Here is a 23,037-nt window from a genome sequence, read left to right as displayed (position 1 = left end):
TAAAGTGCTTCTCCATATTACAATTTGCAAAAGTTGGAAAATGTTGGGAGAAATGTGTGATTGGGTAAAGGGGGCGAATCAACAGATGCACCAATCAGAGAGAGCAAGTAAGTTGTTTGAATGACCTACAAACAGTGTAGTTCAAGATTATTAGATTTTTAAAAATTCATTCATGGGAATTAGGCGTCGCTTATTCCCCATCCCTAATTGCCCTTGAGAAGGTGATGGTGAGCTGCCTTCTTGACCTGCTGCAATCCATGTGGTGTAGGTACATCCATGGTGATGTTAAGGAGAGAATTCCAGGATTTTGACCCAGTGACAGTGAAGGAATGGCAATATATTTCCAAGTCAGGATGGTGAGTGGCTAATGATATGAAACATTATCAGTGAGATGGACCAGCCACATAGGGCAAAAAAAAAATACTGGAGAGTAAAAATGTGAGAAAAAAGAGCAGAGGAGAAGAAAGGGAAAAAGCTGCAAATAAGCTATTTTTTTTGTATTCATTCTTGTAATGTTGGCAAGGCCATATTTATTGCCGATCCCTAATCTCCCTGAGCTGCTGCTGTCCTTTTGTGAATAGCTGCTGTTCTTGTGCTGGTGCTCCCAAGGTGGCATGGGGTGGAATCGTTTCAGATATGCACTAAGTGTGGTAGCAGGCAAGTAAAATGATGTTGTACCCACCGGTCGAAGAGGCGGCTTTTCACACTGTATCGTTCCAAACCCGCAGCATTAATTATGCATTCCCAGGAAACGCGCCATTTCCATGGTGGGCGGGCTCTCATGTCAGCTCACCGCTTCAGCACACCAGGCTCCATATTTAAAGTCCAGCCACCTGCACACATTTCAGTGCTTCTGGCCCATGACTTCGGCAAAGGAGACATGGTCCTGAGAGCCAAAGAGACTGCAGACCCCAGGTTCAATGACGCGTCCCTCGAGCAACCTTTGGACGCCGTGGAGGCTCACCATTATGCCCTCTACCCCGCTCTGGCCACAAAATGGACAGCAACCTCACTAATCTGGCTTGGGAGGTGATGGCAGCGATGTTAGCACCAACGCACTTCAAAAGAGGACAGCCATCCAGCACCGCAAGAGGATGAATGATGATCTCCGTTCTGCCAGGGTAAGTCACTCTTCTCGTCATTCTCAACTCTCACATTCACAAACCCATCACACATCCACAAGACCCTCACTCACTGCCAGCTCAAGGGACATCACCATTCACTCTCTCACGCACACCTTCATTGTCCTCAGCCTGTCCATGGAACCTCTCACCACCAAACACATGCCAGGCATACTTATCATCTGGCCTGGCCTGGCCTTTGCTTACACTCTCTCCATCTCTGCTCATACAAGACAAGCTGACACACAACAAGAGGAAGAGGTCACAGACTGGTGGAGGAAGCCTGAAATCAAGGTCCCCATAGACTTTGAAAACAGAGCCATCCAGCTGGCCAGCAAAGATCTGGACCATTCCTTGCTGACGGTGAGGTTGGCGGTACTCTACCAAGTGAGGATCCAACGGTGCAACATCCATCAGACAACCATGCTGTGAGTAATGTTTCCCGCCACTGCCATGCACTAATTACCTCCTCTTGCTTCCACATGCACATCTGGGAAGCAGCTGACGGAGTCCACGACCCAGGGCCTCCAATCAAGCCCTGAAGAAACCTCTGAAGAGGAATCTGGATGCATCCTCCTTGAAGTCCCGTCCCAGTGCTCACCCGCACCTTCCACCAGCACGGAGACACACACCTCAGTGGGTCCTAGCTTTACAGTAGCTTCAGGATAGCAATTTAGTGAGCAGGCGGAGGCAGGGACTTCCCAGGTGTCCAGCACTCGGAGGACTGCTGGAGGCCAGAAATTTGCTGAGCCCAAGTCAAATGACGAGCCTCTGGACTCAGTCATGTCGCTTGCTGGAGCTGCAAAGGCAAGCTCGGGAAAATCAGGAAGAGATATCCGCTGCACTCCTCAGATTGCAAGGTATGATGGAGGAGTCCATCTGCCTTCAGGCTGAGGTGATAGTGCCGGCGTGCCAACACACTGAGGTCAACACTGGTAGGATGGGGGTCACCATGGAGACCTTGGTCCAGAACGTCGCTCCTGCACCGCTGTGCAGGCTCAACTCTAACGTTGATGCCATCTTCTAACAGCATGTACACGAGAGAGGTGTGGGCAGCTTGATCTCACTCCAGCTACCCCTTCTCAAGGAATCAGCCAGCGGCCCTTGGGCACCCATAGGGAGGAGGATGCAGCAGGGCCATCCACCTAGGTGACTCAGGGAGTGTCCGACCCATCCGATTCCCCTCTCCCTGTGACCTCAGCAGCTCCAGCTCCCTAGGCCGAGGAGGGTGCCACTGCCAAACAGCAGGACCCCAAAAGTAGGCCAGGGCCCTCCAGGTTTCAACCCTCCAGAGGAGGTCTGCCAAGGTGATTACAGGGCGTCTCAGTCAGCAGGCTGCCTCCACTTCTCCTGTGGATTGCCAGGAAACACCAAGATGTAGTGGCAGGGCTAGGAAAATTAAGAAGATGTAATTGCACAGCCTGGGCATGGGTGTTAATCATTTGTACATACTGTTCACTATTGTCAATAAACTCCCAAGAATGCCTCCCTGCCTATGGCTCCTTGTTCTGATGAGCAATGTTTCTGGCACTCAGATGTGAAACTTCTGCACAAGATAAAGGCAGGCATCTCAGTCCAAGAACTCTTCCCCGTGCTTTGTGCAACCTTCAGATCAAAATGATGGCCCAACCTCTCACTCCCTGAACACATCACTGATACTTGCACCTTGACGGTGTTTGTCATTGCTGCCAGAATGTTGTTGGCAGGGGTCATTCTCTCTGTGTGCTCTCAGTGAGCCCCTCCTCTTCAGCATCTGTGACCAGTGACACTGTGCTCCTGAAGGGCTCAGGCACTGAAGGCTGACAAGGATCAGTTTCATGGCTGCGTCACCATGATGTGACCCTAATCACAGAGCGCATGTGAGCTGCTCTGAGCCAGACAGGAGTCAGACATTCTCAGAGGCCATGTGAAGATCTATGGAGTGTCTTCACTGCATGTCATCATCGTCCACCTGCAACCGAGCGGCTATTAGGGCCTCCACTACGTCTCCATTATCACAGAGGGGTATGTGCGCTGCCATAAGCCAGACTGGAATCAAACATTCATAGATGCAGTGTAAGGATCGATGGTGTCTCCTCACTGCATTTCCTCTTCATCCTCCACAAACCTAGCAGGTATGAGGGCCTCCCAAGTGAGCCTGCCTCACCTAACCAGTGCAAGGGCCTCATCCCCGTCATCATCGCCTTCGATGACCTCCTCACTCTCATCCTCATTGGCGTCCTCCTCATCGGAGGAAGCCATCAGCTCCTCCTCATCCTTCTTAGCCAGCTCCTCTCCCCATTGCAGCGCAGCAGGTGATGATGATGCATGACATCCTCTCTAGGCTATGCTGCAGGGCTCCATCAGACCGGTCCAGGCAACAGAACTTCATTTTCAGCATCCCAATGCTCTGTTCCACCAAGTTGCGAGTTGCAATAAGAGCTCCATTATACCTTCGCTCTGCTGCAGTCTGAGGCCGCCGCACAGGTGTCAAAAGCCACGTCCTGTGTGGGTAGCCCTTGTCCCTGAGGAGCCATCCCTGCAGTTTCTGTGCAACCTGGAAGACATCAGGGATCTGTTACTGACTAAGAATGTAGGTGTAATGGACACTCCATGGGCAGACCTGCAGGATGCGGTTTTGGTGGTTGTACACCAGCTGCACATTCAGCGAATAGAATCCCTTGCAGTTGATATAGTTGACCCCATCTTGCAACTGAGATCTGAGCACAACATGAGTGCATTCGATGGCACCCTACACCTGTGTGAAGCCATAGATCTGGGCAAATCCAATCGCTCTTGGATCCTGACTGTTCTGGCCCCAGACAAAATGTGTGCCCTTGCATAGGTGGCATCCTTTGGGTGCATTTGTGGGTGGAGGCTTGTGATCTCCCACAGAGGTCACCTGTGGAACCCTGAAAGGAGCTATTGGCGTAGAAATTGAGTGCTTCACTTTCACGGCCACTGGCAGTGGATGCCTTCCCTATCCCCAAATCCTGCAGTAGCTGGCAGATGTGACCAACTAGTTCCCAAGACATGCACAGTCTTTGGCTACACTGGTTCTCGATCACCTGCAGGAATGAAAGGTGGCATCTATAGACCCTGGGTCTAGTTAGGCACCTACCGGCGACGGCTCACTGTGACTCTTGGGCGACCCGTCCGGGAGGCCCAGTCGCCTCTTCTTCCAGAGGCTGTTGCTCCTCCCTGTGTGTTGTCAGATGCCTCAGGCACTCTCTTTTCAGTCATATACGCTCTCTGTAAGCCACGAGGCATACAGCGGGGCCACCAGGCTGCATGATCCTGATGTTGTACTCCTGCAGGATGAAAGAGAGAAAAGTTAGCATGGGTGTACGAAGAACCTTTCTTGGTTAAATCTGAAGGCCCCTTAACGCATCCTGGAGAGTGCTGGCCACCACTTGGATGGCCAGAGTTTAGTGCACTGCGTGGCTGACTGAAAGCCCATCCAGCTCCGCCCCACTCCACCTGACCGATTGGCAGCAGTTTTGCCCATTGGACTGCATGCTGTGCCCTCAGCTCAGGCTCAGGCATTCCCCTAACCCGCACTGCGAGGCAGCACTGTTAGCTTGAACCATTGGAGAGAGTGGTCCAAACTGGGATGATGACATTGCACAAGGGGCTGTGAGCGCCTCCACCAGTGACTGCTCCATGGCCAACTTTAGCAAGGAGACTGTACAACGTGCCCAGTCTTGCAACTGTTCTACAGTCCACTAAAACACTTGTTACTTTGCAGTCTATGTTCAAGGGTGAAAAGCTCTGGAGCACTTGGTGACACTTTGATGCCTCTGCATTGCTTGAGAGGGCAGAGAAGCTAGAGGCCTGACTCTCTAATCATATCCATGTGACAGCACCTGAACTGTCTCAGCTGCAGAGGAATGGTCACTTTTTACAAGGTTTCCCTAATGCATGGCTGTTTCCCTCACCCATCCCACCTCCTACCTCGCACATGCTTGTGCACTACTTTCAACCACAGGGCAACCCTTGCCACCCCCCACCCTCCCCGTAACGCGCCTCAACCGCAGGGCAACCCTTGCTCCCCTCCACTCCCACGTGTCTTTGCCTTGAAATCCAACAGGCGACTTGGGCGAGCACTCCACAACGTTACTATGTACTCACTTCCGAGTTCCCCTCAAAGTGCAGCCCACCAACTTCATGCCTTTTATATGCTGTGGGCAGACAATCAAGTAGGAAGGGGGATGGTTCTGGTGGGCTGAGCTTATAATGATATGCAGATGTATTACAACGAGGTTCCTGATGGCCATTGGCGGGAAATGCAGCCCACCATTGGCAGGCGGAGTGGATGATTGCAAACCTGTTTCACTATGTCGTGAAACCGATTTTTGGCCTTCTCACCCGCTCATGCCACTGAACACACCTGATGCCAGCAGGCATGGACTATTTTGCCCATTAAGAAGGGAAGGCCAGGATTTTGAGCAAGCAGTGATGAAGGAATAGTGATATATGCACCAGTCAGGGTAGATTGTGTCTTGATTGTGTTCCCATGATATTGCCATGTTTTCCTTCTCCATGCTGGAGGTTGTGGGACTGATCAGTGCTATTGAACTCAGCTCAGTGAGTTGCTGTAATGCGTTCATTAAAAGGACACTAGTACAGCCACAATGAAGGGAACCAATATTGAGTCCATTGCCAACAGCTTAGGGCCGAGGCAACTGAAGAGACATCCACCAGTGATGGAGCATTTAAAATCAGGGATGCTCAAGAGGCCAGAATTAGGGGAGCACAAATATCTCACAAGGTTGTTGGACCGGTGGAGATTAGAGATGGGGATGGGCTAGGCTATGGAGGGATTTGAAAACAAGGATGAGAATTATAAAATATATACGTTGCCTAACTAAGAGCCAATATAGGTCAGTGACTATAGGGGTGATGTGTGAACGGGACTTTTTGCAAGTAAGGATATTGGCGGCAGAGTTTTGGATGACCTCAAGTCGGGGGGGTAGAATGTGGGGGGCCATCCAAGAGTATGTTGAATGGTCAAACCCAAGGGAAACAAAGACATGGGTTTCAGCAGCAGTTGAGCTGAGGCAGTGATGGCATCAGGTGATGTTACTGAGGTGCGAATAGCAGTCTTTGTGATGGCACAGATATGTGACTGGAAGCTCACCTTGGTATCAAATATGTGAACACTCTGATTCGGACAGGCTTCAGTCTTCCCAAGTTAGAGGAAATTTCTGCTCATCCAGCTGGACAAGCACTTTGATAATTTAGAGACAGTGGAGGGATCGAGAAATGCAGTAGGGAGTTAGAGCTGAGTGTCATTATCATATATGTGGCAACTGACACTGTCTCACCAAGAAGCAGTATCTAGATAGGAGGGGACCAAAAATAGGTCCTTGGGGGAGACCAGAGGTAATGGTACAGGAGCGGGAAAGAACTGCAACTGCAGCTCTGGCTAAGATTAGAATCAGAACGGAACCAGGCAAGTGCAGACCTACCCTGCTGGACCACAGTGGAAAGACAGTATGGTCAACAGTGTCAAAGACCTGCAGACAGGTTGAGGAGAACAACAGGGGATAATTTACCTTTGTCACAGTCACATTAGAACAATCAAGATGTTCAACACGAAATCAATTTTTTTGATCAGTATCATAACTACAACATAAAAGGAAAATACTGGAGATACTGGAAACCTGAAACTAAAACAGAAAATACTGAGCAGGTCTTACAATATCTGTGGAGAGAGAAGCAGAGGTGACATTTCAGGTTCTGTTGAAAGATCAGAGACCTGAACATTAACTTTGTTTCTCTCTCCATAGATGCTGCCAGACCTGCTGAGTGTATCCAGCATTTTTTGTTTTTATCATTATTGATTAGTATCCTTGGCAATGATGGCCTCCCATGTTGTACCCTCCATAAACCTGAGGTCATCCAAAGCTCTGTCGCCGATGTCATTACTTGCACCAAGTCCCATTCACCCATCAGCCCTGTGCTCACAGACCTATATTGGATCCCAGTTAAGCAATTTATTACTTTTATAATTCTCATCCTTGTTTTCAAATCCCTCCATTCCCTAGCCCATCCCCATTTCTAATCTCCCCTAGTCCAACAATCCCCTGAGATATTTGCGCTCCCCTAATTCTGGCCTCTTGAGCATCCCTGATTTTAAATTCTCCATCATTGGATGTAGCTGCCTAGGCCCTAAGCTCTGGAATTCCCTCCATAAACCTCCCCGCTTCTCTACCTTGGTTTCTTCCTTTAAGATGCTTTGGTGTTGATATGGCAGTTCGATTTAGGTTTTGATCAATAGTGGTCCCCAAGATGTCAATGGTGGTGGCTGGGCAATAGTGGTACCATTGATGAGCAGGGCAAAATAGTTGATCCAATCTGAAATTAAAATAGGAAACACAATGGCCCACTAGTACTGAGACAGCCCAGTGGTCTTGAGATGAAATGAACACACCAACAAGCTGCACTCGGACCCTTCCATTGCAATGCTCTGATGAAGTCTCCACCGTAAGCATCACAATCATCTATCTCTGAAGCTACCTTGCCTCTCCTTTGCTAGCATTGACACCTGCATCCCTCTTGCCCTGCTTCTTCTACACCGTCCTGTTTCTCACCATTCCTACATTGCCCAAGCAGCTTTCTTTCCTCTTACTGCTTTTATACATCTGATGAATCCCACATCATTATGTTTTTAATCACAGTGCATTGTAGCTTCCCTTCCTTATATTTTCTCATCCAGAAATCCTACTCCCCAGTGCTCCCACATCCTAGCTTGTCTTTGTTACTCTTTCACCACTCCACACCCTGCATCCCTCTCCCAGTGTCTTAGGAATCCTTCCCCACTTGTTGCACATCCAAGGATTACTCTATTCCTTTCCTCTTTAGTGTTGACATAGCTTAGCACCCCTTTACCAGCCCTACTAGATCCTTGGGCCCACTACAGTGTTTCCAAACACCATTGACCCTGCTGCATAATTGCCTTGAGTCAGTAGCCCTGACAATATATTGTTTATTACATAGCATATCCCTAACTTATTGTGGGATTTATCATGGGAGATCCACGTATATTCTACTATGGTTTCTTTGTCTAAAAGTACTTTCAGTATTCTTCTGGGACCTACATTACTCAGCTGTTCATTTACTACGGGCAGTTTTATACAATTCAAACAATAGCGTGATTTTAAACAGGTCTCTTTTTGTCCAAAAAATTTTAACCTAATGTAGTGAGAACCGTATATGTACTTTGCCTTCATTGGAAATCTTGGGACACTTACTGTTCCTCTCTCTTAATTTAGTTTCAGGGTCTATCGAAGGTACTTATGCAGGGAGATAGTGCTTTTCGAACTATCACCTGTCTCATACCTTCCTCAAATGGCTTTCATTCATGGGTCAGACTAAACAGTGGGCGTTAATGGTATTTTCAGTCATGGACAAGATCACTGCTGACTCTAACTTGTCCTTCCCTGAAGTCCGCACACTTGTAGTTTTAGATGTCACTGGATAGCGAACAGGAGCATGAACATTGTTTTTTTTCCTTCTCTCTAGCCCATGGAAACTGAGGCCGGTTGTAGTGCCTCCAATTCATTCAGCACAGAGCAGAAATTGAATTTAGGGCATACCAGATCATGAGGTTCAGTAGCACACAATTGGTTTTGTTTATTCAGCAAGCGATTGAGGGAACCTTGCTCTTTTGCAGGTTATCCTTTTAATAGAATCCCATACTAAACCTACAGTTTAAGTTTTACAATGAAAATTATAGCTAGTTTTTTTGTGTCATTCTTCCACTGGTTAATGTCACATGTTGCATTTGTGTAGTTTTTGATTAAAGGGACGATATTATAATTTGTTCCATATTGCATCCCAAAACACACATCTGTAAATGTTGTAAATTGTACCAAATCTTGAATGTGTTAAATTATCTCGTCTAAGTGTTGCATTCAGAATATTTTTGTGTACTTGCTATGAACAGGGGTGGCTCAGATGTGTTCACCCTCTCCCACACCCCCACAACTCCACACAGTTAATTATCCTGTTACCAGTCAGGATGGTTTATTGTTACATGTATTCTTTAAATCAAATTACAACATCCCATCTTTTTTGTGCTATATATTATGAAAGAACCAGCATTTAAATTACAGAAAGTAAATCATAAGGCTTCTCTTACACTTCAAAGGTCAAATCTAGTTCTTGCACCTTAATATATGTTCTTATATTCCATCCTTTTATTCATTAAAGTTCTACAGTAATTAGTACAGTGCAAAAACATAGTCAAATAAAATAGCTTATAGGGTAGGTAGGAAGAGAATGTCATATGCTGTCAAATCCCCAAATCCCCTTGGAGCATCCACAGTTTCTCCATATTCTATTCAAAATTTGTGGTGACAGCTTGAGAACACGAAGAGTATGTTTGCAATTCAGCCGACAGCTTTGTCAGTGAATCAATCCATTGGAAGCAAGGGGATTAATGTATTTGACTATAACATGTTAGTTAAGAGTCTAAAACTTCTGAACTTGCATCGTAAAAAGGTTCCATCACCTTTTAAATTAAACTGTTTGCTGTTAGTAAACTAGATTTAGGAATTTAGTTATATTTTTAAAAGTGTCACTCTTTATTATTTCATGTCGAGAATGTTACAATAGGAAACAAGTTACAAATAGCAAACCTGAAAGGTTTAAAGTGAGTTCATCCTATTGTGCTGTAATAAGAAACTTTTTTTAGATGGACTCCTTTTTTAGTTTTTTTTTTTCTCTTCAGCTATTAACATGTTTTGAAGCACATGTTCTATTCAGTTAGATATTTTCATTATAAATATATTATGTGCAAGGATACATTTGAATAAATTGAATGTTTTTCATTTCAGTAGCTTGCGCTAGATACATATTTGATGTAGGGCACAAATCAATTCTTCAGTCTTATCTTTGCACCTACTCTCCAGGGAAGTAGTGATCTGAGAAGATTCATAGAAAGCTGTGTGTGTGACTAACGTAGAGCGAAAGGATGAATAGGCTTTATGATAAGACCTGGTGCTTGCTGGGTTAGTGACAGTTTGATGTGAAGTCAGATCACTAATGTCAAGAAAAGCCACAGGAAGCTCTGTCTATATTTAAAACATTTCTTTTTTGGTGAAGTTTTAAAATCTGTGGTAAAATTACTAACCTGTTGTGTTCCCAAGTTGATGCTTTGAAAGTAGCACTTAGCACATTTGTGAGGCACTCCCTTCAGTAGATTGCTACAACCTCTGACATTGATCTTTGCCGCCTTTGGGAATTGATCGTAGGCCAGGTTTGCTCCAGAATATCAAGCTAATATTGTAATGGCTTTATGATACAGCGGGATTAATATAGTATTCCACTTTGGCCGATATGGCAAAAAGATTTGTCACCATATTATTATAGTTACTGACTTAGTCTTTGAACAGCAAACACATATTTTTGTATGACACTGTATAAAATGTTCATAAATTCATTGGGAGCATAAAAACATCTGGGCTCTGTATTTTATATTTTTTTTCACACAGCAAGTGGTTAGGGTCTGAAATATACTGCCTGAGTGTGGTGGAGACAGGTTCAATTGAGGCTTTCAAGAGGGAATTAGATGATTATTTGAAAAGAAGCAATTTGCAGGGTTACCCGGAGAAGGCAGGAGAACAGCACTAGATGAAATGCTCATTCAGAGAACCGGTGCAGATACGATGGGCTGAATGGCCTCCTGCACTAACAATTCTCCGATTTTGTGAGGAATTCCCCTGGCAGTATATGGTTTTATTCGTGATATTGTGAATGAGGACATTGGGGTCTGTATTCTTGATGTCATTGCAACAAGACCTCATGATGTCATATGAGTTGGTGTTCAACACTAAATGTAGTTCTTGTACCTTAAGTCTCCATTAAATTGCATTTATTTTACTTGGAAGAATACATAGTTCTGCAGTAATTAACACAGTGCAAAATACATGGACAAATAAAATGAATTTGCTGTTCATTTATCTTATTATAGTTTGTTGAATCATGCTGTGCATAAATTGGCTGTTACATAACAACAGTAGCTGCACTTCAAAAAGCATTTTTTGGCAGTGAAGAGCTATCCTGACAAGGGACAGGCAATATATAAGTTTGTCCTTTGCATCAACCAATCTGTCAGAACTTTTGCAAGCCCTAATTTTATGTGAGGCATGGTCTCGTGGCAAAGTTCCTTTTTGTTATTTGCATTTAATTCTGGTTTGGTAAATACAGCAACATGTTGCTTTTGTCTCCATTCCTTTGCATTTTGTTTTCCCCTTAACTGCTAATTTATTCCGTTTGTGAGGAAATCTGAACCTATTCTTCTCTTAAGCAGTCCCTCGGGACCAAGGATGACTTGTTTCGATTCCGGTTCGATGAGTTCTGAGATGGCTGATAAGTCCAATGCACAATCTGCAGACTGCCACAGGCGGGGCAGACGGTGCTTGATGGGTCAGGTAAATGAGTTGTTTGAAGTTTGCATGCCCTGTACAATGCCTTGACTTTGCCTCTGTCTGTCTCTGCATTTGGTACCTTCCAAAATGAACCTTCTCCGTCTTGGTTGGTCATAGGCCAGGGACCCTCAAGAGTCGGTGGGGATGTTTGACCTCTTCAGGGATGCTTTGAGGACATCCCTATAGCATTTCCACTGTTTTCCTGGGAGTCTCCTGTCATGACCTAGCTCTGAGTAAAGAAGTTGATTTGGGAGTTTGGTGTCAGGCATATGAACAACATATCCTGTCCAGTGGAGCTATTTTTTTGTAATTAGCACCTCAATGCCATGCAAGTTGGTTTGAGAGAGGACACTGCTGTTGGACCGCGTTTCTTGCCAACAGCTTTGGAAGATTTTGCTAAGGCACCGCTGGTGGTACTTCTCCAGTGCTTTGAGGTATCCACAACATATAGAAGTTTGAGAGTCGCTGCCATTTGGCAAACCATGACCTATAGTCTTGGGTTTGAGATCCCTGGTCACTAAGTACTTTTTTCTTAGTAAAAAGACTGAGCTGGCACATTAATTTCGTTGTCTATGTCTGCCTTCCTTGAGATGAGGCTCCCAAGATATGAAAAATGGTCCACATTTTCCAGGATCTTCAGCATTGATCTTAATCAATGGGAGGAGGTGTGCTGTGGGAGCTAGTTGGAAGAGGACTTTAGCTTTTTTGGTTTTTAGGGAAAAGCCCATTTTCTCGTATGCTTCAGAGAAGGAGTTGACAGCTTGAGCTCAAGTTTCTGAATGAGTTCACACACTAACATCATCTGCCTATTGGAGCTCAATGATAGAGGTTGGAGTGGTTTAGGTTTTGGATTGAAGGTAGCACAGATTGAACAGTTTGCCATCTGTTCTGTAAATTATCTCTATGCCTGTGGGTAATTTGCTGGCGGTAAGGTGCAATATTGCAGCGAGGGAGATGGGAAAGGGAGTTGGTGCAATGACGCAACCTTGCTTGACTCCAGTCTTTACCTGAGATAGGGTCTGTGGTGTTTGCATTGGTGAGGTTCACAGTATGCATGTCATCATGGAGTAGGCAGATGATGATGAGAAATTTCTGAGGGCAGCCAAATTCAAGGAGGATCCTTCATTAACCTTTATGGTTGATCGAGTCAAAGACTTTTGTGAGGTTGAAAAAGGCCACGAAAAGCGATTGGTACTGTTTTTTTGCATTTTTCTTGGATTTGCTGCCCAGTGAAGATTGTGCCTGTGGTGTCCCTTAATGAGCGAAAACCACACTGGCTGTCTGGAAGGAACTCTTTGTCCAATGGAAGGACACAATTTAGGAGGATCCTAGCAATGATTTTCCCTGTGACAGATGGCAAGGAGGCTCCTCTGTAGTTATAACAATCGGACTTATCTCTCTCCTTGAATATTAAATCAGCCGAATTGTAACTTTAAATAATTATCCTTATAAAATTATTTTGATCCTTACATTGTTATTTAAATCATATTCTGAAAATGTTTTACATGAAGCTGAACATTTAGCTGCGTTATGGATAGTCAAAATTTATTTTTAACCAAATTGTGGATCTGCTTCAGAACAAGATGTGCAATGAATTCAGTACTGAGAAAGGCGAAAATTTGATTAAAAGCGATGGGTTAAGTGGCAACAAACTAGAGTTCTATGAAATGTTTCTAGAGGGCACTGGTCCTCCCTTTCACTTTTACAAGGTTAGAAAAATTATGGCATAGTGCACAATATTCACTATTTAGCATTTGTTATATATTTCAATAAATAACTATTATAAGATAGTTTATTCTTTAATACCTTAATGAACATCCATCAAGCAACATCACCAATTAGGATTCTCTGTTTATATTTTGGGAATTGTTCAGATCATGTTTAAATTAATTCCAGAACATTGGAAGTGGTACATGCTGTTAAATGATAAGATTAACACTAATGGATTTTTGTTTTAACATTCACCAAGTAATTTGGTATTACTGGAGATGCAATTATAATGAATGCTCACTGAATTTAAAAAGTGGATCAAATCTAATTATACACTTTTAAGTTTTCTGGAAATGCACAGCAAGAGAGAGTCTAAAGTTGAAACAGGATCTTGAATCGAAATCAGGTGTTCACCAGATGAAATGTTAATTTATCTTCATCATTCAGATGTTTACCAACCTCCTTTTGCATTTCTAGTATTTTCTGTTTTCAGATTTCCATTTTCAATTAATCTCTTAATTACTTAGCATTTCTTAGATAAGTTGCTTTAAAAGAAGGGTAAAAGGTTGTGCATTATCATCAGTAGAGCCTTTAGTTTAAATCAATAGACTGAGTGACAAGATACCAAGATAAAAGCAAAAAAACTGTGGATGCTGGAAATCCAAAACAAAAATAAAAATACCTGGAAAAACTCAGCAGGTCTGACAGCAACTGCGGAGATGAATACAGTTAACGTTTCGAGTCTGTATGACTCTTCAACAGAACTGAAGAAGAATAGGTGGTTTAAGGGGGGGGTGGGACAGGTAGAGCTGGAGAGAGGGCCCGTGATAGGTGGAGATTGCCAAAATATGTCATAGACAAAAGGACAAAGAGGTGTTGATGGTGGTGATATTATCTAAGAAATGTGCTAATAGGTGACATTAAGGATAGAAAGCAGGACGAGCAAGGTCGGGGTGGGGTGGGGGGAAAGGGATTGAAATAGGCTAAAAGGTAGAGATAAAACAATGCATGGAGATATATTTAAAAATAATGGAAATAGGTGGGAAAAGAAAAATACATAAATTATTGGAAAAAAGGGGGAACAGAAAGGGGGTGGGGATGGAGGAGAGAGTTCATGATCTAAAGTTGTTGAACTCAATATTCAGTCCAGAAGACTGTAAAGTGCCTAGTCGGAAGATGAGGTGCTGTTCCTCCAGTTTGTGTTGGGCTTCACTGGAACTTTGAAGTTATTCCTATGAACAAAATCATACCCTGGTGACGAAGACAATGACTGTTTCTAAGTTGTGTCTGAAGAAACCAGTTACTTTTCTGTTTGTGACTCTGTTCTGTTTTTGAGCCTCCAATAAACACCCCCAGCATTTAACCTAATCACATCCTGCTAAATGAAGCAAGGATCAGTTTGTCTACCATTTCTACTGGACTTTGAGCATATTTTACATCAGTCTAAATTAAAAATATATCTACCCTTGCTTTGAATAATAGACAACGAACTATAAGCACCATCAGTGCAGACACAGATCCTTTCCACTGAGAGTCTTCACAATGGAATTGCTGTCTACTCCACTTCTGTTACTTAAAACCTAGCAAGTTAAATGATACATAAATTAGTTTTCTAAAATAAAAAAAATCTGGCAGATTCTTTTTCAAATTTTTTCCTGTAGAACAACAACCACTTGCATTTATACATTTGACTACTGAACAGAAATTCATTTTGAATTATCCCTTGGATGCAAAGTACAAAGGGCCATCCTGAGGGGCATAATAAGACATTATATAAATGTAAGTTGGATTTTTTTCTTTTCTTTCTTCATTTCTTATTTACATGTTTATTGTAATAAACTTTGCAAGATGCTTCAAAAAAAACAAAAACAAATACTGCGCACTGGTAGGAAAAATGTCAGGTGACCAATGGCATCGTTGAGCAGAAGGGGATGGCACCAGTACAGCAGAGGAGACTAGTCCTATTTGTAGGAAAGTGACAGATGAAGGCTCTTACTCAAGGCAGAGAGTTTTTATTTATTTTCTGCCACATTCATTTTTGACTAATTGCCCTTTCCTTTTTTTTTTTACTGAGATCATTATTTTGCTCCATAGTTCAACATTCTGTGCACCATTTGTGTGCAAGTAAAATGCTTGCAAATAGAATATCACTATTTTGCTTGAATATAGAATTTTGTAAACAGTACGCTAAATCAAAACTGCCATTGGTTATGGATGAGTAGTGCTCTGTGTGGCTTTTTTTTCCAATTTTTGGTGACCTTGAATTTATGATAGCACCCTTTGACACCGGATATACAGCATCACAATCAGTAATTCAGGTTTTTTCTACTCTTTCCCAGTTTCTAAATTAGGTACATTACACTCTCATTTCTTATGTTTGAAGTAATTCAAAAGCTTTTATATTTCTCAAATGTGTTGATGCTCTGGTTCTTGAAGTGTGGCATTTTATCAATTTGTTGACAACCTTTATTACAGTTTTATTATGAATACTTCTTTAAAATTGTACCTTCCCCTCTAGTATAAGATGCCCATTTGCCCAGATTGGTAGCCAGTAATACAGGAAAGACCTTGGTCTTGGTCAGCTCTTGTTAGCTGATCTCTTTGTGGCAGTTGAAATGCTGATTAGCATCAGCAACCAGGGTTTGGGAATAGAAAACCAGCCAGGATCCCCATTCTTAATTGTTTTCATCTTTAGAAAGTGCTGGCAAGTGGACACTGGATGGGCACAGGATCAGGTTTGGCTATAATGACCCTTGCAGTTAATACTTAATAATCTGTCAATTATCACTGCCTAAACATGTGCAAATTATGACCACTTGGCTGTGACACCAAAGGGTAGCTATGGCTATGAATCATTCCGTAGTCCATGTCTTAAGCAAAATGGGGCAAAAATTGGGTGGACAAAGTATATCGTATCGCTTTTCTTGCACCCTACAGCTGTAACTTGCTAGAAGTGTGAACTGAAAGTGGTGTGGCGAGGGCAGTAGGGCATCTGGGATCCTGGTGAATGACACAACAGTCTCAATCTCCTTAACCAATGAGATTGAAGGATTGAAATTGAGATAGAATGACGCAAAAAATGAAGAAAAGGAGGATAGATTAGAATTCAAATCAGGTACAGAAGAAGAAATATAGTCAGAGAAAGAAAGACTGAATTAAGAGAGAGAAAAATAGACAGAAAGGAAATGTAAGAAAAAGAAATCAAATTATTTTTGGAAAATGAGACTCAATAGTTTTTTTAAAAAGTTCCCCTTCTGGGTCAGAGAGATTGATTGATTGGCATTGTGTTAACATTTATCACATCAGTAAAAGGGTACTTATACTGTTAATTATAAGCCCTGACTTTCTTCAGTGAGCTTAATGGGCAACTATTGTCACTAAGTTCAATACCAACCAATCAGCTGGCCCTTCCATATCCCTTTCACTAACTCACTGGGCCAAACCTCCTCTGAAGTTTCCCCCTAGCCTAGTTCTGAACTTGCATCTTTCTCTAGCTTTTAATCTTATCTCCTTCCCTCGTACTCCACAAGCTCATCTTGTCCTAGAGACCTACTTCTTGCTTCCTTTACCCTATTCCCACTAAATTGCTGATCATCCACGTTCCCCTCCTGTCACGTGTTAGCCGATATCATTAATAGTTCTCTCACTTGCAGGTGTTTTCTTTTTCTCCTTTAAATCAGCTGTCATCACCTCTCGCAAAAAAAAAATCCTTGACCTCATCATGCTTACAAACCACCACACCTTCTTCAACCTCCCTTTCCTCTCCAAAGTCCTTGAATGTGTTGTTGCTTTTCAAATCCATGCCCATCTTTTTCAAAACTGTTTGAATCCCGCCAATCAGGTTTCTGCCCCTGCAAAAGTACTGAAATACCGCTTATTAAAGCCACGCGACATCCTGTGTGACTGTGACATAGGTAAACTATCCTTTCTCCTTCTCAACCTGTATTCCCGTCGCCGACATCATCCAAAAGTATAGTGTTAGTTTTCACACGCAATCCTCATAATTTAACCCTTTAAGCCCCAGTATCATTCTGAAGAATTTATACTGTACTTCTTCCAAGTTCATTATATCTAGAGATGTGGTGCCTAAAACTGGTTGCCATACTCCAGATGGGATTTAACCAAGGCTTTGCACAACCTAAGTATCACTTCCTTCTTTTGTATTCCTGCTCCCTTGTGATAATGGCCAACATTCCATTAGCCTTTGTGATTACTTTTTGTAGCACGCATTTGCTTTTAGTGATTTATGTACAAGGACACCTAAATCCCTTTGCTCTTTGACAGCTTCTAGTCTCTCACCATTAAGAAAATATTTGTCTTTCTCTGACCTCACGCTTCGCCACATTGAACTCCATCTGCCATAATTTTTCCCACACGCTTAGTCCTTTTTCATGCCAATGCCTACCTAACTTTTCTGTCATCTGCAAAATTGGACCTTTAATTCAAGTCATTCATAGATATAGCAAAATAAGCCGCAGCCACAGTACAAAACCTTAGGGATTACCACTAGTCAAATCCTATCAATCAGAAAATGGACCCTCTATCCCAAATCTCTTGTCTCCTACCTCCCAACTAATTACTGCCCCATCACTAAATTAGCTTCGATTCTTTGCACTCTCATTTTTGATAATGATCTTGTGCTGTGGCTCCTTGTCAAATGCCTCCTGGAAGCTCATATAGACAACATCTATATACATTCAGATTAAAGCAAAAAACTGCGGATGCTGGAAATCCAAAACAAAAACAAAAATACCTGGAAAAACTCAGCAAGTCTGGCAGCATCTGCAGAGAGGAACACAGTTATCTCCACCTATCACTGGCTCTACTTGTCCCACCCCACCTTAAACCAGCTTATATTTCACCTCTCTTCTATTTTTACTTAGCTCTGTTGAAGGGTCATTCAGACTCGAAACGTTAACTGTGTTCCTCTCCACAGATGCTGCCAGATTTGCTGAGTTTTTCCAGGTATTTTTGTTTTTGTGATCTATAAACACTCCCCTAGCCATCATATTAGTGACTACCTCATAAAAGAATTCAACTCAATTAGTCAGATACGACCTACCATCAAAAATCCACAACTCTCTGATCAGCCAATATTTGTCAAAGAGCTCATTAATTGTTTCTGATAGTGTCCAGTAATTAACTGTTAGATCTGTAGTTACTCTGTTTCTCCTTCCCTTTCTCCTGAAATAATGGTGTGACTTTTGCAGTCTTCTAGTTGCAGAGCACAATTCCTGAAGCTAGAGTACTTGAAAATTTCTGACTAATACATCTGCAATTTTTCTACCTTTTCTTTTAATATCCTGGGGTGAAAACCATCAGGTCATGGAGCTTTTTCTATCTTAACTTTCATTATTGTCTACATTCCCATTTTATTCACTTATATTAAATTCACTAAGTTCCTCCAATTAATTTATTTTAGATTCCTTGTACTGCTGATAATTTGTCCTTTTCAATTTGAAAGTAGATTGAATGCTCAATTAACAAGTCTGCTGTTTTCTTATCATTTACTATAGCCTTACCTGCATCCACATTTAATGGACTATCCTTTTTGCTACTTATTTTCTCTTAATATAGTTATAAAAACTTTTGCTGTTAGCTTTGACTTCTCTGCATATTCCCTTTTTGCAGCAGATGTGTAAGCCTTTTCTTTTAGCTTAATATGATCGCTTACCTCGTTTGTTCACCGTAGTTACTTAACTACTTGGCCTTTTAAGGATATTTACTCGTTTAATATCATACCCCAAATAATTCTGTGAATATTTCCCAATGTTTGTAGGGTTACTCTTTAACAGTTCTACTGAGCTTACTGTGGTCACTTCATTTCTCATTCCTAAGAAGCTTAACTTGCTCAAATTTAAAACCTTTGTTTGTGGCTCTCTTTTCCTCTCAAACTACAGATCCAATTCAATCATATTATGGTTACTATGCATAAGATGTTCCTTAACTATCAGATTGTCCATGAATTCTAGTTCATTATATGCTACTAATTCTAGTATGGCCTATTTCCTTGTCGGTTCCAAAGTATATTTGGCCAGATTTTATGGTCAGCGGCAAATGTTATACTTGCACTTCTTATAGACTGGATGAGCTTTTGCGCAGAGGTAACTGTCAAATAACTGCCCAAAAAATGCAACACCCTCTACAGAGCTTCTGGGACCTGTGTGAACAAGGAATTACAAAACAAAAACAGAATTACCTGGAAAAACTCAGTAGGTCTGGCAGCATCGGTGGAGAAGAAAAGAGTTGACGTTTCAAGTCCTCATGACCCTTCAACAGAACTAGGGTCATGAGGACTCGAAACGTCAACTCTTTTCTTCTCCGCTGATGCTGCCAGACCTGCTGAGTTTTTCCAGGTAATTCTGTTTTTGTTTTGGATTTCCAGCATCTGCAGTTTTTTGTTTTTATGAACAAGGAAGTAACTGTGTATCTCCTTAATGAATCAGATTGAATAATTATTAGTGAGCATCATGAAGCCTGAATGCTAATAGCTTAACCATTATTTCTACCACAAAATCTGGCACGTTGTTTAGTAAACTGTCCCCAAAACATTCTTAATGTAAAGGCAATTTTTTTTTAACTGTCTGCTTTCCCCAGTCTGTGAAAATTAAAATGTTCCATTATAACTACATATTTTATTGCTACATTTCACGTATCTTATTTATACATTTCCCGCGCCCACTATATCGCTGCTATCAGGAGGTCTGTAGACAACTGCTACCAGAATCTTGCATCCTTTATTCTTCCTTAATTTCTAGTCCAAAGTGTTTTCACTGCCTGGCCACCCTTACTGAAACCCCTTCTTTCCACTTATCAATATTGTTGTTACTCCACCTTTCCTGATTTCCCTGTCCTTTCTCAAGATCCTGTAGCTTGGAATATTTAGTTCCCAATCATACTTAGTTTTTGGCCAGGTCTCAGTTAAAGCTATTACAACATACACTTAAGCTGAATTTGTACTTTTTACTTGTTCTGTTTTGCTGCATGATTCCATTACAGAATTCTTATCTGAGTAATTGACCTCATTCTGCCTATTTGTCCTGCTGCTCTTTTTCTCATACATTTTGGCACAGTTTGGATTTCCCCTCCCACTACCCCCACACCTTTAGCTCATTTAAATCTTTCACCACTGCCCTTTACATCCTTCCCACAGGGATAGCTCCAGTTCAGGTGAAAGCCATCCCATTTAGACAGCCTTTCCAGAGCCCTAAAAGTTATCACAATGTTTCAGGAATCTAAATCTTCCCTTTTACCCCATCCTTCAAGTCATGCATTGACAATCCTAACCTTTATCTTCCTGTTGATCCATACTAGGTATTACTACACTGGAGGTTTAGCTTCTTATTCTAGAACTTAGCTCCTTGAAATCTTTTTGCAGAACTTCAAGCTTATTCTTATCTTTGTCATTGACTTCCAAGTAAACCACATCCTCTGGTTGCTGGCCCTCCCATTCCGATGTGATGGCACAAATCTTAGCACCTGGGAAGTAACACGCTATTCGGAACTTTGGATCACATCTACAGAAGGCTGTATACACTCACTGACTATAGAATTCCCTAAAATCACTGTTCACTTATTCACGCCACCCGTATTCTTTTTCCCACAGTGCACTCTCTGTGTCAAGAGAACAAGAGATTGTTATATTTTTCGTGTGGTAATAACGCTGTCATATTTCTGTTATACTGGAAGACAGGCTGTTGGGGGTTGTAAATATAGTAATTGGAGTAAAAGCCAGAGTAAAACCAACAGTAAGAAATGGTTTTGATATGTTAATGAACCAAGAGGAACTTCAATCAGAGTTTTACGTTAAGTAATAATAGGAGTATTTTGAATTGAGTTGTTTTAGTTCAAAGGATGATATATGCATGTTGTAAAAAGGTGTATGTAAATAGGTAAAAATAGAATAAGTTTACTTTTTTTAAAGAACTAAGAGCCAAAGAAGAGTCTCGTCAATTCTGAGAAGAAAGCATTTCTAAGAGACTGGTTGGGACAATAGGGAGATCAAAGGGAAGGGTACACATTTAAGGAAACACTGAAGCCTAGGTGGGGGTAGCTGCTTAAATCTCCCAGAAGAGAGCAGGATAGCTGGTCAGACCTCCTAGAAGACAGTGTGAACAAGGCCAGACTGGGAGAACCTGTTGCTGTCAGCCTCAGAGGACACCCCAAGGAAAAAGGCATTGTGTGGTAAAAGTGACTGGAATTCTATAGATTTTAAAATTTATAGGGATAGTTGCTGAACAGAAAAGAGGACGGTTAGTTTTGAGGGTAAAGCTAAGATACTGTGGAACTGTTTTAAAGTACTGTTTACTGTGTGAAGCCATTCTTGTGATTAACTGTAATTCTGGCTTTTTTTTTGCTTTAATTTTTAAAAATAAATATTTACTATAAAAGCATCACAAGTAGTCGGCGACACAGTTTCCTGATTTCAGAACCTCTCCTCATACTATACAAATTGCAAAAACCATTTTGGCAGCTGCTTCAAGTTTCCCTCTGGGATTCGGGCAGCTTGGCATTTGCCATCAGCGTGCCATAACAAATGATGGTAACTCTCCTATAGGCTACCTTTTTTGTCTACATCACTGGTACATAAATAAGTATACGTATTGGGAAAATCAAGCTTCTTTTGATCCTCACCTTTCGTTTCCTGTCCTATATGTAGATTGTCACCAATCTCCCTTAGCAGCTTCTGTACTGCAAGGAGCAACTACCCTCTGGAACATCAGCTCCAGAAAACTTTCTCCCTCCCAGAAGTCCATCCAGTTGACTCTTTAGCTGTGCAACTTCATGTTTGGGGACTACAATCTTTGTGCACTTCAAAGATATATATTCACCCTGCCTGATACGTGAGTCCAGACAGTTCCACACAATGCATGTCACTTGCACTGCTCCAGCTTGGAGTTCCATTGGAGTTTTTATGATAGAAAAGTTGGTGGTGAAACCAGTGCAAGTACTTGATCTGTAATTCACTGAGACTCAGTATCCTAATCAGCAAATCCAAATGTTAGAGAAAATCCCAGCATTCATCCACATTCTGCCATCTACTAAGCTAACACTTAAGGTTAAAACAAAAACAGAATTACCTGGAAAAACTCAGCAGGTCTGGCAGCATTGGCGGAGAAGAAAAGAGTTGACGTTTCGAGTCCTCATGACCCTTCGACAGAACTTGAGTTCGAGTCCAAGAAAGAGTTGAAATATAAGCTGTTTTAAGGTGTGTGGGGGGGGGGGGGGGTGGTGGAGAGAGAGATAGAGAAGTGGAGGGGGTTGGTGTGGCTGTAGGGACAAACAAGCAGTGATAGAAGCAGATCATCAAAAGATGTCACCAACAATAGAACAAAAGAACACATAGGTGTTAAAGTTGGTGATATTATCTAAACGAATGTGCTAATTAAGAGTGGATGGTAGGGCACTCAAGGTATAGCTCTAGTGGGGGTGGGGAGAGCATAAAAGATTTAAAAATATTTAATAATAATGGAAATAGGTGGGAAAAGAAAAATCTATATAATTTATTGGAAAAAAACAAAAGGAAGGGGGAAACAGAAAGGGGGTGGGGATGGAGGAGGGAGCTCAAGACCTAAAGTTGTTGAATTCAATATTCAGTCTGGAAGGCTGTAAAGTGCCTAGTCAGAAGATGAGGTGTTGTTCCTCCAGTTTGCGTTGGGCTTCACTGGAACAATGCAGCAAGCCAAGGACAGACATGTGGGCAAGAGAGCAGGGTGGAGTGTTAAAATGGCAAGCGACAGGGAGGTTTGGGTCATTCTTGCGGACAGACCGCAGGTGTTCTGCAAAGTGGT

At 42.3% G+C, this 23,037-nt stretch overlaps 1 protein-coding gene across 2 annotated transcripts in view; it reads left to right on the top strand.

The window, feature by feature from the left end:
* Nucleotides 1-23,037, top strand: part of cmc1 (C-x(9)-C motif containing 1) — a 194,255-nt gene that overhangs the window by 5,618 nt on the left and 165,600 nt on the right. The gene's annotated exons all lie outside the window — the stretch shown is intronic.

Source organism: Carcharodon carcharias, chromosome 3 (genome assembly GCF_017639515.1).
Source record: "Carcharodon carcharias isolate sCarCar2 chromosome 3, sCarCar2.pri, whole genome shotgun sequence".
In the NCBI taxonomy this organism is placed as follows: domain Eukaryota; kingdom Metazoa; phylum Chordata; class Chondrichthyes; order Lamniformes; family Lamnidae; genus Carcharodon; species Carcharodon carcharias.
Note: the sequence above shows the minus strand (reverse complement) of the source record. Positions and strands in the feature narration are given on the sequence as shown.